General features: G+C 38.4%; 1 pseudogene; it reads left to right on the top strand.

Moving 5' to 3' along the window:
• The first annotated feature begins 363 nt into the window (after positions 1-363).
• Positions 364-9324, top strand: LOC129717147 (BLOC-1-related complex subunit 8 homolog; annotated as a pseudogene).
• The last annotated feature ends 6043 nt before the right edge of the window (positions 9325-15367 follow it).

Here is a 15367-nt window from a genome sequence, read left to right as displayed (position 1 = left end):
TTACTTCTTTCTTCCAGCAGTGGTTGTCCGATCGTTCGAAGCTGCACCCAAAGCAGCCAGCAGCACCAGTACAGCAGCACCAATACAGCCAGCAGCAGTGAGCCGGGTGTGAGATCACTCAGCACACTCGACTGTCAACTGATGGCCTTGAATTAGAAAGATCTATTCACTGTGCACAGATCAAAACTGCAGCTGGTATTTTGCACCAATACAGCCAAAGTTGCGAGTCGGGTACAGAACGTATCGACACAACTCACAATCTAGTTGGCATTTAGCGCGAATAATACACTCTTTTGTTTGGCTATTCGTACACCCAGTCATATTGATGAAATAACTAATAAAGTCGACGAACAGCTTGAATCTGTTAATGAAAATTTGATCGATGTGGCCACTTCTAAGACTCAATGTAGTGTTCCTGAAATCTTGGAAGAATTTCGAATAATTAGCAGCAGAATTTCTGAGTACACGCCAAGAATGATGCCCATCGAAAACAGCAATGGCTATCCAAGTGTGGCAGAGGAAATAACTATGGCCGGCCAGCCTTCAAATGATCTTCCAAACAGTGGATGGCGTTTCCTTGGCTCGAGAAAAGTTTGGAAACAGGACTGGCCAGCGTACGATACAAAATTACACCGTATTATGCAGCAGCAAAAACAAGCTGACAAAGCAAGAAAACGGAGGGCCAGAAGACGAAATCATTATAGGCGAAATAAGTACAACAGAAACAACAACTCTAAGCATAACCATATCATTCCAACAACAACAACAATAATAACAACAACTTTGTCAATAACAATAGAAATAACTACAGCAGCAATTACTACAATAATAATAACAATTCCAACAACAACCGCAACAATAAGAACTACTTCAACAATAACAACAACAATCAGAACCAGAATCGCAACCTCAACTTTAACAGAAATCTCGATAATAACAAAGTACCAATCGAAACAACTACAACTTCAACACCAATAGTAACCGTAGATATACCAACCACAACCGTCACGTCAACAACAGTTTTTGGAATAATAACAATAGCCCCAACTATAACGTGGCAGAATAACGTCACCAACTCCTACAATAATCAACAACACACCAACTCTAATCGTTTCCATGCAAATCAACTGTTACCACCTGACAGAGTGCTTCTTGCAGCAGCGAAAGACCGATTCTCCAGACCTCAATCTAACTTCATTCCTACGATTCAATTTCAAAAAGGCGAAACTCTTAACCCATACCCGGCGAACGACGAGTTTTCACTTTCTCAACCCCAGATGATAAGCGATCTTGCACACCTTCCTACTTCACAATGCATTGCGTGCTCATCTAGGCACTCGTGTCTTCAACGCAATTGACTCACTCATCAGAGGACCGTTGCTGGTGATAATTTTGTTCAACCTAGAGATGTTGGAAATGACGCGACCTGCTCTGCTCTGGTAAACACTTCTGTTAATAATAACTCTCATTCTTTAGCTTCTACACTCGAACACCCCACCACTACCGAGATCTCTGTATATTGCCAAAATTTTAACCGCATGCGAGGCGCTTACAAAATTAACGAAACTCAAAAAAATGTACTATCCTGTTCATTTTCTGTTATTTTAGCAACCAAAACCAGCTGGGATGAGGGTGTTCGCAGCGAAGAAGTCTTCGGTTGCCGATATAATGTCTATAGAAATGACCGTAACTATCAATTATCTGAAATGAAATCCGGTGGTGGTGTGTTGATTGCGGTGTCAGTAGACTTTAATTCAGCGCTTATCTACACCATTCAGTTTAAAGAGTTCGAACATGTTTGGGTGAAAGCAGAACTAGCAGGAGAGACACACGTATTTGTCTCTGTCTATTTCCCTCCAAATAATGCGCGGAATGAAATCTTTGAAAAGTTTCTTCATGTTGTTGAAAATATTGCATCTAAGCTGTTACCTGAAGTAAAACTCCACATATACGGTGATTTAAACCAACGCAACATTGATTTTATTCCGGACATCGATAACCATAGCATTTTACTTCCTATTATTGGCGAAAGTGAAACGCTGCAACTTCTTTTTGATAAAACCTCTAGTCTTGGTCTTAATCAAATAAATCATGTGAAAAATGGACAAAATTGTTATCTAGATCTGTTAATGTCCAACATTAGTGAAGACTTTTGTGTGACGAATTCATTACAACCATTATGGAAAAACGAAGTTTATCATACAGCAATAGAGTTTTCTTCATTTGTGCATGTGAATAAAAGACCTGACGAATATGAATTCGAAGATGTTTTTGACTTTCAGTCAGCAAACTATGATGAATTAAAACATAAACTAAATAGTATCAACTGGCAAGATGTATTGTTTGAAGACGGAAACGTCGATTCGGCTATAGAAAATTTTTATAACATATTATCTGATTTATTTATGAGCGAAATACCATTGAAAAGAATAAGACGTCATGGCAATTCCAAATACCCAGTCTGGTACAATAGACAAATTAAAAACTTAAAAAACAAAAAACAAAAAGCACATAAAAAATACAAAACTCATAAAAATCGTGATGCTTTAACAACTTATCTTAACATTTGCGGCGAATTAAACGATGCCATTAGTAACGCGTTTGAAGAGTTCACATTAAAGACTGAGCTTGAAATGAAATCCTGTCCAAAAATTTTTTTCAAATATGTCAAATCAAAGTTAAAATCTGAAAATTTTCCTTCAAAAATGCAACTGCATGACAAAGTTGAAGAGAACCCGGCATACATCTCTGATCTGTTTGCTGATTTTTTTCAACAAAATTATACAACTTTCTCCGAATCTGATCGTGACTATACATTCTTCACCAACTTTCCTGAGTTTCCCAACTATTTCAATATTGAACATGTCAGCGCACGCGAAATTGAAGATACTTTAAAAGCTCTGGATGCGTCAAAAGGTCCGGGACCAGACGGAATTCCGCCAGCATTAATGAAACATTTAGCTAAAGAGCTAACTTCCCCACTGTTCTTGATTTTCAATATGTCGCTGGAATCCGGTTGCTTCCCGAAATTCTGGAAAAACTCATATCTAGTGCCTGTGTTCAAATCTGGTAAAAAAAACGACATTAGCAACTATCGAGGCATAGCCATTCTTTCCTGTATACCTAAGCTTTTTGAAGCAATAATAAACAAAAAGTTATTCCACCAAATAAAAAATAGAATTACCCCAACGCAACACAGTTTTTTCAAAGGGCGCTCAACAACAACTAACTTACTCGAGTTTATTAACTTCTCTTTGAACGCAATGGATAAAGGTAATTATGTTGAAACCTTATATACTGACTTCAGTAAAGCTTTCGATCGCATTGATATACCCCTGCTTCTCTTCAAGTTACGAAAAATTGGAATTCATCCACAATTACTCAAATGGATTGAATCGTATTTGACAGATCGTCAACAAACAGTCAAATTTAAAGGTAGAATATCGAAACCTATTCAGGTAACCTCAGGAGTTCCTCAAGGCTCTCACTTGGGCCCTCTACTATTTATATTATTTGTAAACGACATTTCCTTTATTCTAAAACATGTAAAAATTCTTATTTATGCCGACGATATTAAACTTTTCATTGAAATTAAAAACGCTGATGATGTAAATATTTTTCGTAACGAGATAAAATATTTTTACATTTGGTGTAAAAAAAGCCTTCTTCAGCTAAACGTTGAAAATGTAGTTCGATGGCTTTTGGCAGAAAAAGAAACATGCCAAGCATTAATATTTCCTTAGGAGATCAGGTAGTAGAGAAATGTGAACGAGTTAGGGACCTAGGAGTCATACTCGACTCAAAATTAACATTCACTGATCATTACAATACAATTATTAATAAGGCTAGTAACATGCTCAGTTTTATAATACGTTTCTGATATAATTTCCAAGATTCATACACAATAAAAACACTTTATAATTCCTATGTCAGGTCACTTTTAGAATACTGTAGCATTGTATGGTCTCCGTTTTCTGCAACACATGTAAACAGAATAGAATCAGTGCAAAAACAATTCCTGTTATATGCACTTCGTAATCTACGATGGACGTCATTTCCCCTACCATCATATGACGAACGCTGCAGACTTATTGACATCCAATCATTAAAAGCCCGTCGTGAATTCGTAATGATGTCATTTGTTAACGATATCGTATCTCAACGTGTCGATTCACCCGAAATATTATCAAAACTCAACCTTTATGTACCTTCTAGAAATTTACGAACTCGGACTTTGTTTTCTTTAAATCATCAACGAAACAATTATGCTAAATACGGGCCAATTAATCAAATGATGTTAGTGTATAACCAACACTGTGAAGCAATTGACTTTTCTATGTCGAGAACTAAATTAAAACAATATTCCAACTCAACGCGCAATTTAAATCGATAGAAAACATTCATTGTAATAATCCGTCAAGTGAAGAAATTATTATTCAATTATGTATAAACTCTTTTTTTTGCTCCCACTAGTATAAATAGCATATAGCATGTAAGTTAGTTTTTAAACATATGTAGTCTACTTTTGTTTGACGAAATAAATAAATAAATAAATAAACGTTTCATGGCAATTGTGAGCTGAATTATGAACAACTGTGTGTGTTTCTGTCGTTCAAAATATTTTTTTCCGTTTTCTTAAAGATCTCTTGAGGCTCAGTTATTGTCTCGACAATATAGAAAGGGCTTATTTGATACCATTGTTATCCTTACGTGGTATTGTTCCAGGTTAATTTTAGGCGAATAATTTCCGCTATGGCCCTCATAGTTTTGACTTTTTTATTTGAAAAATGTGTCTTTCTGATTTTGGAGCAGTATGCAAGCAATTTGAGAAAAAAAAAAAACAAAGACAGGCTCTGCATTTTTAAGCCTCTAGAATACTATTCCATAAATTTTGAATTAAATATTAAATTATTTTCGTTGCCTCTGGTTTTTGAAACGCAAATTCTTCAAAATTAATTTCTGAAATTTATGGCCTCAAGACATTTTCTCAAGCGGATTTAAGCTTAACCCATTACCGGTGGAGAAAAATCAGTTTTTACCTCAAACAATGAACTTTAAACTCTTATTACTAATCAACTATATGCATAATTAACATAAACTGTATTGCATATTAAGCATCAATCTATTCTCTAACGATGCTGAATAATTTCCTCGTGTAAATTTTCAAGTATAATTGTTGAACTCAAATCAAAGTTTGAATGTCAGGTGATGCCATATGGGCATCATCCGCCGGGAATGGGTTAGGTTACGATTTTTTTCATTTTTGCTTATTTTCCGATGGTCTTTTCCCACCACTATTATGTCAATCCCCGACACCCGGGGAGGCGATTCCAACTAGAATCTTAACTAACGACCCGTTGATTAACGGACTTGCGCCAATGGCTTCACTTTTCCATACGATAGAAGAACCCAGAAATTTTTCGCCTCAGAAAATCTCCGGAGGATTGAATCAAGATCAGTTTTGGTTGAATGCGAGTGGATAATGTCACCACACAACCATCGACACCTATGGCGTTGGGATTCGAACCCAGATCCAGCGTGGTTGGTGGAGGCGTTACTTGTTTCAGGTTCTAGATATTTTTTATCATAGTTTAGTTTTTGCCTATTTCAAGTTAACATATAGGTAAAGCCTGATTGGAATCATTCTAGACTTCTCTAGCCTTCATTATATTTTTTACTAATTTAAAGTTTTAACCTTCCCAGGGATTTGTTAGTTTTTGTTGGCGATTTGTAACCTAAGATTCAAATCTTGTTTTTTTTTAAAGAATATTTTTACATCAATTATAAATAATTCGGTACATAACATGGAAACAAACTCAGACATAAATGACATTAGACGTTGATCCTACAAAGTGGTGGTTGTTTTGATGTTTGATCGCCACTTACTGTTGAAGCCCTAATCAGTGCGAATGAGAAGGAAGACAAATTAGAGAAAAACAATCGCAGCTAACTGTTATTTATTTTCTGTGTGGACTCATCACTGCGACCACAGATTAGATCTATTGTGACATTGCCCAGGTGTTTTCTGTACTCCGCACTTCATATTATTGGCAGTATCACTATTGAAGTAAGTGATACGCTTATCGTTCATATCCGTGCTTGTGTGTAAGTTGTACCTTTCCGTTTCAAGCTTACTGCTCTACTATACCGAGCCTCTGTCCATCCTAACAATATCGCCTAGTTACAATTCCCTGGAGAGAACTTTCATATGTTACTCACACCAGTTTTATTATAATAGGGACTTATTTTTGTAAGAAGGAGAGTCAACAGAGGTACTGTAGAATTCAGATTGAAGGAAGGGTACGTGGTGGGGAGTCTGAGAATGAACCCATGCTAAAGTCCTTTGACAACCAAATGGCCTGATTCTACTAAGATTCGAACCCACGACCACCCGCTTACCAAAGCAGGCTCTGTAACCTTGCGGCTACGGAGCTCCCCAGCTAACTGTTAGTGTACAGAACAATTGCGGGGCTAGCGCTAGGATCCTATTGACTCTAACGGTCGTCTCTCTTAGCCAAGATTCTAACGTATGACGACTGGCTTGTTTCTCTAGCACCTTACCCCGAGACCAACTGAATGGTTCCTTGAGCCTTCCAGTGTTTGTGAGATGTATAGCGTATAGCGCGTTGAACTAATACAACAGATCCCAAGCATGTGTAAATAAAACTTAATGTTTAAAATGGTCATGATAAATTTCCCGGTTTTCCCGGTTCATTTTCGAATTCCCGGCTTTTCCCGGTTTTCCAGGTTTTCCCGGTTTGCTGACCACCCTGAATTAAGCACAAACTCAGAACAAGTTGTGCGAGTCTATTAGATGTTCACTAGTTTCGAAGTGATAGCGGGAGCAAAATTGAAATAGCACAAAAAATGTAACAGTCAATGTCTTTCTAATTTTATAAGAACCATGTGATCAATTAAAGCATATATTACAGGTTGAAAAGGCGAGCAAGGCCATATGGGTAGACTTTTAATAAAAGCAGCGAAGAAAATCAAAAAGGATGAAAAACTTGCCGCTTTCTATGATCTAAATTGAATAAATTTATTTTTCACCGAAAATGTCCGGGGTCCGGAAAGCATTACCCGGTCCGTTCCGAAGTCCGGATGGCTCCGTTCCGGTCCGGTCCGAAGAAAAATCGGACTTTGAAGGTTCCGGTCCGTTCGAACTTCGGACCGGACCGGACCGGACTTTTACCGGATCCTACCCGGTCAGATGTCGAACACTACTCGTAAGTTCACCCATACGATTATGAAACGCAACTACTGTGAAGTGGTTTCAACTATTCAAGTGACACGTTATTTAAAAAAAAATCTTAGTTTCCAAAATAATTTTTCAATAAACTCTATATCTTTTCAAGTCAAAACCAAAATGGCAACGGTAGAGATATGTAACTACTACATTTCAAATGTAACTATTGAGACAAAACGTAGCGCATGTGGAAGTTCAAGGCTTCTTGGTGGTGCTTCTTTATGCTAAGAGAGAAAAGATACATTCGATTTAAAATCGATCGTCAAAAAAGTACCCAAAAGTACCTCTCTGAACTTCACTTTTTCCACTTATTTGGAATATCCTTCAAACTTTGGAAGCGATTTCCATTGCTCAAGTTTGCTCTTTCAACCGGAATTCGCATTTTCGAATGATACCTCTGAAACCAAGAGTGAGCAATTTGTCGTACATCTGTCCCTTATTTTTATGTATAACACGTAATTTATGTGTAAAACACATAAAAAATGCCTGGAATAATGATGTCTAGATTTTTTGCAACACTAAACCATATATAAACATAATTAGAAGGGAATTAAATAAAAAACTAATTTTTATGGCGTGCAGGTCACTTTTTCATCGCCTATAAATTATTTGAATATGCTTTTCAAACCTTTTATCTCTAAATGGATAATATTCTTGGAAAATTATCATTTTATGCTTCTGTACAAAAAAATGGCGTATGCGACATATTTGCGATAACGCATTTGACATTCGTCAATTTTGCAAATAGTAGCTCTCTTCGGTACTAAACATTTTTCGTGTCACACCAATAGGAATAAAATACTCGAATGGCTGTTTTGATTTTTGTCCCGCGTACCCATACATTCAACGCACTGTGTGACGCAGCGACAGCGCCTGATTAAGATGGTCAAGTCGATTTTCCCGGCGAGTCACGACGTAGTGGTGGCGATGGTGATGAAACCTGTCGCGCCCTGGATGGCAACGACTGGCAGGTCATTTCGTATTTAACTTCCCACACGAAGGAAGTGCCCCGACTGAGGTGAAGTTTATTTCACAAACCAAGTTCCCCAAGAAGGAGCTGCTGTGGCTGACAATCAGTGAGTAGTTTATATCAAAGCTGCTCTTCTTTCGCTCCGGACTGGCCGTGAACGAGGAATTTTATAGTGTGAAGTGCATGTCGGAAGTTGCGTCGTTCATCAAAAAATACCATAAGGGCAAAGAAGTGGTGGTCTGGCCAGAGCTGGCGTCGTCGGTCCATTACTCGAAGCGATTGTTGGAGGAGATGGAGCGGCTGAATATCGATGTTATTCCCAAGTTGACGAACCCGGCTAACGTCCCCAAGTTGCGCCTCATCGACGATTTTTGAGCAAACCTGAAGCTTAAGATCTATTCCAACAACTCTGTCGCGAAAACTGAGGACAATTCACGACAAGAACTGAAAAACATGCCTATACGCATGTTTTTGTCCGCCATGGCGAATGATTCGGATAACTGTCGGAAGGCCGCACGTAAGGGCGCAGATTTTTTTGCGAGTAAGCTAACATAATTACCTTCCATGTAAAATTTATCAAACTGAATTATCCTTATTAATAATTTATTTACCCCTTTCCGAAAAAAGTCTATTTTTTAACGCACACGTTATACGAACCGAGTTTGGCATTCCACCATATACAGGAGCATGTACGGAAGATGATTCCTTTGATTGTTGACCATCGAGGAAAATTGTACCAGCTGTAGCAGGATATGCAGAGAAAATGCTACGACATGAAGTACACCATCAGTGCCATCGAAGAGATTGAAGCAGCGGACCAATCGTTAAAAACATCCAGGAATCACTGAAGAATGCCATTTTCCTAAAGCAGAAGCAAAAATATGTTGAGTCGCGACGACCGAAGAAGCATTCCAATAGCTCCGTGTATAATTATACTTAAGCGACTCTCAGCACAAATGAGGCTGGACCTACCGAATTTACTGGACATTTCCGGTGTGATTCCACCAACCGGGTGGAGCACATAATGTTGCAAGCGAGAAGCTCATCCTCCAATAGTTCCAATGCATCACCGGCGAAGTTGCAGCGATCGTATACAATGCTGCATTAAATGGTGCCTCTTTTCGCAAAGACGACAACGATTCCCTTTTCATTTTTTGTGTGATATTTTGGTTTGATTTACGTTGTTCGGCTGATTTTACAAGCTGTGAAGAATAAAGCTAAATGTATTATTCAAGTTATACTGACTCACGCTGCGTTCCGTATCCACCGAATTTCCAGGAACCGATACATATTCATTTGCCAACCGGAAAATCGATGGAGGTTAGTATTTTTACGGCTCGAATACCCATAACACAGACAAACAGACGTGCCACTCCATATAAAATCCTAAAAAAAGTGTGGTTCCGACTAACTTGTGTGACACTTACTGAACATATTCCGCACAAGATAAACTTTCTGCCTTTCTACTGTTTTCGTCAGCACGGTGCGTGACAACTGTCAACTGAGTTTGAAGGGGGAACGCACAACAGCGCCACCGCCGCTGCGGTGGGAATATTCCGTACAACTGAAACTGAAAGGTAACCGTTATTTCAATGCACAAAAATAAATTTCGTGGTACGTTTATTTGTCTGTGCCCATAATACCAATCTTACAGCCGGGTTTTTAGAAAACTGCTTGCTTGTCAGTTCGATTTGATGGCTGCACACTTTAAAATCGTCAAATCTTTTCTCGAAAAGGCTTTGAATACTGAACCGTTTAAAGACATGTCACCCAGGCTGACAAAATTGCGTTGTAAGAGATCAGTAGTACTGTTTCATCTTGATGGTTGCATAGGAAAAAGCATCTCAAATTCAGAAAATCTATAACGAGCGTCTTAGCAGAGTGATTGAGAAATCAAAGAAATAGTTATCGGTTTTCGTTATACTCTACTAAATTTTTTGGAAATGAATATTGAAATTCAGTCCGCAAATATATATTTCGACTGTGACTTACAGTCTTTCTCAGTGCTTATGTGGACTGGTAAAGAGCAAAGCGTAAATCCTGTTTTTTATTTGTAGTAGGTAAAAATGAAAATGTAGCACTCTTAAATGGAGTTAGGTAGGGGATTATGCGGTCAATTGTTTACCGTACCATGTCTGGGGTTTTTGGGGAGCAGATTGAATAGCCATGAGGGGTGATTACCTGCGTCTTTGTTGAGAAGCGTGCATGAGTGTTGTTTATAAATTTCTAAACTTTCAGCTACGTCTAATTTCCATAAATTATTAACGGGGCGAAAGAGGTGAATGTTATCCGAAGTTAGTGGATGTTCCTCGGTAAAAATATGTTCAGCCACTTTTGATTTGAAAAGGTGTGGTGGGGCATTTTTTGAAACTCTACTTGCTTTTGTCACTTCTGCGAAATGTTCTTTGAAACGTATCCCTAGGTTACGTTTAGTTTGTCCAATGTAAACCATGTCACAGTGACTGCATGCAATTTTATAAATTCCAGCTTTGTTCAGGGTATCAATAGGGTCTTTGGTAGACCCCAATTTTGTTTTGAGTTGGGTATTTCTACTAGTGTAGACAATATCCATCCCAAATTTCCTAAATTTTGAACGAAGTGGGCGTGTCAAGTTAACGTCATATTCAACGGCTACCCTTTTCAGATCTTCTGTTATTGGGGTGAGTGTTGTAAAAGATTTCCGAATTTGAGCACGCTTCTTTTTATCAACAATGGCTTGAATGATACTTTCATTGTAGCCATTAATGTTAGCAATTTCGAAAATATATTCCAGTTCCTTTTGCTTGGCTACTTCACTTAGAGGTAAAGTTTCCATGCGGTGGATCATATGATGGAAGGATGCCATTTTATGCTGGAAGGGATGGTTTGAAGTGTTAGGTATTACCCGTTTTGTATTCGTGGGTTTCCGATAAATTTCAAATTCCAAGTCCGTAGACTTTTTGACTACAACGACGTCCAAAAAAGGGAGTCTGTTGTTAAGTTATTTTTCAATTGTGAAGTTTATATTTTTATGGGTATTATTAAGGGATATGAAAAAAGTTTCAAGATCCGCCCTTTTCAAAATACAAAAAATATCATCCACATACCTCCACCATCGAATCGGTAAGATGTTCCTCTTCTCTTATGTACTTTCTATATTTGCCATGAAGAGCTCACATAGAAAGGGAGAAAAAGGATTCCCCATTGGTGCCCCTTTAGTCTGTTTGTAAAATTTACCACGAAATGTGAAGTAGTTTTCTTTCATGCAAAGGCGTGAAAGTTTCAACAAACTGTCAACTCTCTTTTTCCAAGTATTATCAGAATATTGGGAAAGAATCCAGTCCTCTAAAAGGTTTAAGGTTTCATTCACTGGAACTATGAAATAAGGCCGTAACGTCAAATGAAACCATTATCTCATCAGATTGGATGTTACCCGAGGATCTTAAATTTTCAACGAAATCTCCGGTGCTCTTTACTGATCGACTTGGAAATTTCTTGGGCATGGCTTGAAATTCTTTTACCAGCCATTTAGCCAATTTTTCTGTGGGAGCCCCTACCGCTGAGATAATTTCTCTCATTTCATTTCCAGGTTTGTGAATTTTGGGGAGACCCTTTATTCTTGGAAGAACTGGATTTGAAACATGAAGATTTTGTAACGCATTACCCAAAACGGGTTTGCATTCTTTTATTGTATTTTCGACACGTTTTACCATAACAGCAAGAGGATTAAGTCGCAGTTGCCAATATGGACCTTTATCAATTTTTTGGGTTATTTGTTCATCATAGTCAGACTTGTCCATGATGACGGTTTTGTTCCCCTTATCTGCTTTTAAATAGAAAACAGGTTTTTTACGTAATTCCTCAACTGTCTTTATATCAGACGAATTTTCATGACGTGGCAGTGTCTTAGTAATTTTTGAAAAAATTTGGCGTACTTCACCAGTTTGTTCTGTGGATAGTTTACAACTGTAAATCCCAGCTTCTATATCGATGATCGATTGTTCAATATTGGGTCGTGAAGGAATTGCGAAGTTTGACCCATATTCAGAAGATTTTGCTGGGGTTGTGAAAACTCGTACGAAGACCTATTGACCACAAAGTCGTCAATGAGGTGTACTTTGGCTGTCTTTCTACTACTGTTATTTCGTAGAAGCAGTTGATTTAACTTTTTCAATCCCAATTTTCGTTTTCTTTCCCCTTCACACTTTTCGGCTACTTTAACTTTAGTTAGAAAATTTTGGAATTCAAAAGGAAATTCTTTGGCAAGTTTAAAATGAAGTGAATAACAATCCAGAGTTGTGAAGCTGAGTTTACTATTAAGAAACTTGATGCTACTTTTCAAACACTCCCGTTCCATATGTTTCATAATGGAGGGGGCTATAGGACTTTTAACTTTTACTCTATGACTCGTGGGAGTGACATGATATTTCAAACAATTTTTAAGAAAGGAAATAGGTCAAATAAAAAACAGGATTTACGCTTTGCTATTTACCAGTCCACATAAGCACTGAGGAAGACTGTAAGTCACAGTTGAAATATATATTTGCGGACTGAATATCATTATTTATTTCCAAAAAATTTAGTAGAGTATAACGGAAACCGATAACTATTTCTTTGAAAAAGCATCTCGTTGCCTAAGAGAAGAGTGGCCAAGTGGCTTGTTTCTCTTCTTCTTCACCATGAAACATATCCCCGTTTGAACATTAAGTACGTCTGCCTTACGCAAAATCCAGTGCAACCAGAAAAATTTATTTATTTGATATTTTTATTTAACAAAAAATCACAGGAAGGTTGTATGCAAAGCCACGACCGCAAGGTTGAAGTAGAATACTTTTACAAGAAAGATAACCCGGCTGCTTGCGTGTCAGTCATTTTTTCTAGTAAATAAACGTTGACCGTTCATTGGCAGTATTGTAATTTCTCTTTGTTTGATATTTTGAATGAAGTTTATTGAATATTTTTAAATTTTGAGCAAATGAGAAGTTAAAGTGCTGCCGAATTGTAATATGCACATTTAATACAACATCATTAAACGGAACGGAACAAAGGACACGGTTTTGCAGAACGCGAATGACGGCGCGATGCGATTCGCCTTTTCGTGGTGTTGAAATGTACAGCTCTTTTTAAGGCGAAGTAGAGCTATACATTTCAACACATTTCATTTTGCCGAATCGCATCGCGCCGTTATTTGCGTTCGGCATGACCGTAGCCAAACACTAAGTGACGCAAACCCGTAATAATAGCCAGAGTATGCATATAGATGAAGATAATTAACTTTGGATTATAGCGCAAAACGAGAAAATATTAACTCTTCAAATATTCATTTTTGTTCTTCAAATTTCAGTTGTTCAATTTAATATCCGATGAAATGTCTGTTTATTATCTGATGAAGGCTCTTATATAGGCCAAATGATGCATTCCCAATTTACTAGGTCCATAACTCTGTCGACCGTGCTTGGGAAAGCAATTGTATAACGACCAATCAGAGGTCGAATTTTGTGTTTTGACAAGGCTTAAGAATTTTCAATAGTACAATAGCTCGAATAATAAAATTGCAATTTCATGCATTTGGTAGGAATCTTAGAAGATTTTCTAATCGATTGCTGCAAAAACGAAGGCAATCCATCGAAAACTAACTGATTTATTAGCATTTGAAATTGGACATATTTCTCACTTTTTTCAGTTTTAGATTTTCATTTCACATCCCTATGTAGCCGAACTTCCTGAGAGAAGTATTCTACTTCAAAAAACAACAATGAAAATTAGATTACAAACAACATATCACAACATATAGATCATCATACTTCAACTGTCAAACTTTTTTTTCTTGGTTTTCTCACTTTTCCGGACTTTTATCGAAACAAAACAAAAGAACACAAAGAAAAATGCTTGGCAAAACACTCAATTCCTGTTGCAAAATCAAGGGTGAGTTGAAAAGCTTGATTTCACTTCATAACGAACAACTAAATAAACAACATAATAATGAAAAAAATACCTACACTCATGGGCGCAACTACAAGTGGGGCCAAGGGGTGGCTTAAGCCCCCCCCACCCTAGAAAGTGTTTAGCCCCCCCTAGAATTTCCCAGAGAATGATTGTATTCAATATATATACATTCCATACTACTTATCAGAGCATCAAAATCAACACAAATTGAGATGTCGTCATTCATTGGCTAAGAGCTAGTTCTGCACCAAGGATCGATCCTCAACCCTTGCTCTCTTACTCACCTTACCAGTCAGACGAGAGCTGTAGTAACTCGTGCTGTATCAAGAAGTCGCCATTTTACTCGGTTTTGGGCTGTGTTTCACCAGTTCCCCAGACGTCTCATCACTCGCAAGTCTCTTTCGATCTGGTCGAGCCATCATGCACGCTGCGCCCCTTAATTTTTTGTGCTGGTAGGGTTGCTGAAGAGAAGTGATTTCACAGGGTTGTCGTCCGGCATTCTTACGATGTGACCGGCCCACCGCAACCTATTGTCATTCGCCAGGTGTGCAATGGGGTTCTCTCCAAGCAGCGCTTGTAGCTCATGGTTCATGCGCTGTCGCCATTATCCGTCGTCCGCTTGTGCTCCACCGTAGATAGTCACCTTTTGTTCGTCGTTAGGCACCTTCTGTTCGAAAACACCAAAAGGACTTCCGTAGAGGACTACCGGTTATATCAGGGTTTTGTAGTTTTTTGTATCAAAGTGGTCATGTCCGATCATCACCCTGATTGGTGCGTACTTTTGTAATGTCTGAGAATAACGGGCCGTCGTTGAGAACGTGGGCAATTTGTTTTGCTGTACGTTGGTCGTGGAAAGAAGGGACTTTGGACTGCTGATCCGCGGGAAGCTGCGAAGTTGTTGCATAGCTGGCCGTTGTCGTTCGTCACGATGTGCAGGCTGTGCGGGCCGATAACCGGCCTATATAAGTCTTTCCTTCCGTTCATGCCCCCAACGACGATCTTGATGTCTCTACGCGAGCAGCTATCGTAGAGTTTCTTCAGCTGTGCGTAGAACGCTTCTTTCCCTGCATCAGGTCTTCCTTCGTGAGGGCAGTGCACATTGGGAATAGTGTAGTTGTGGAACCGGCCTTTAATTCTCAACAAACACAACCTGTCGCTGATTGCCTGCCGTTTTGGTGGTACTGTGCCTTGCGGCCACAAATCCACCGTACCTTTTCTCCTTTCAG

Source organism: Wyeomyia smithii, chromosome 1, assembly GCF_029784165.1.
Source record: "Wyeomyia smithii strain HCP4-BCI-WySm-NY-G18 chromosome 1, ASM2978416v1, whole genome shotgun sequence".
In the NCBI taxonomy this organism is placed as follows: Eukaryota; Metazoa; Arthropoda; class Insecta; order Diptera; family Culicidae; genus Wyeomyia; species Wyeomyia smithii.
This window is presented reverse-complemented; position numbering and strand designations above follow the sequence as displayed.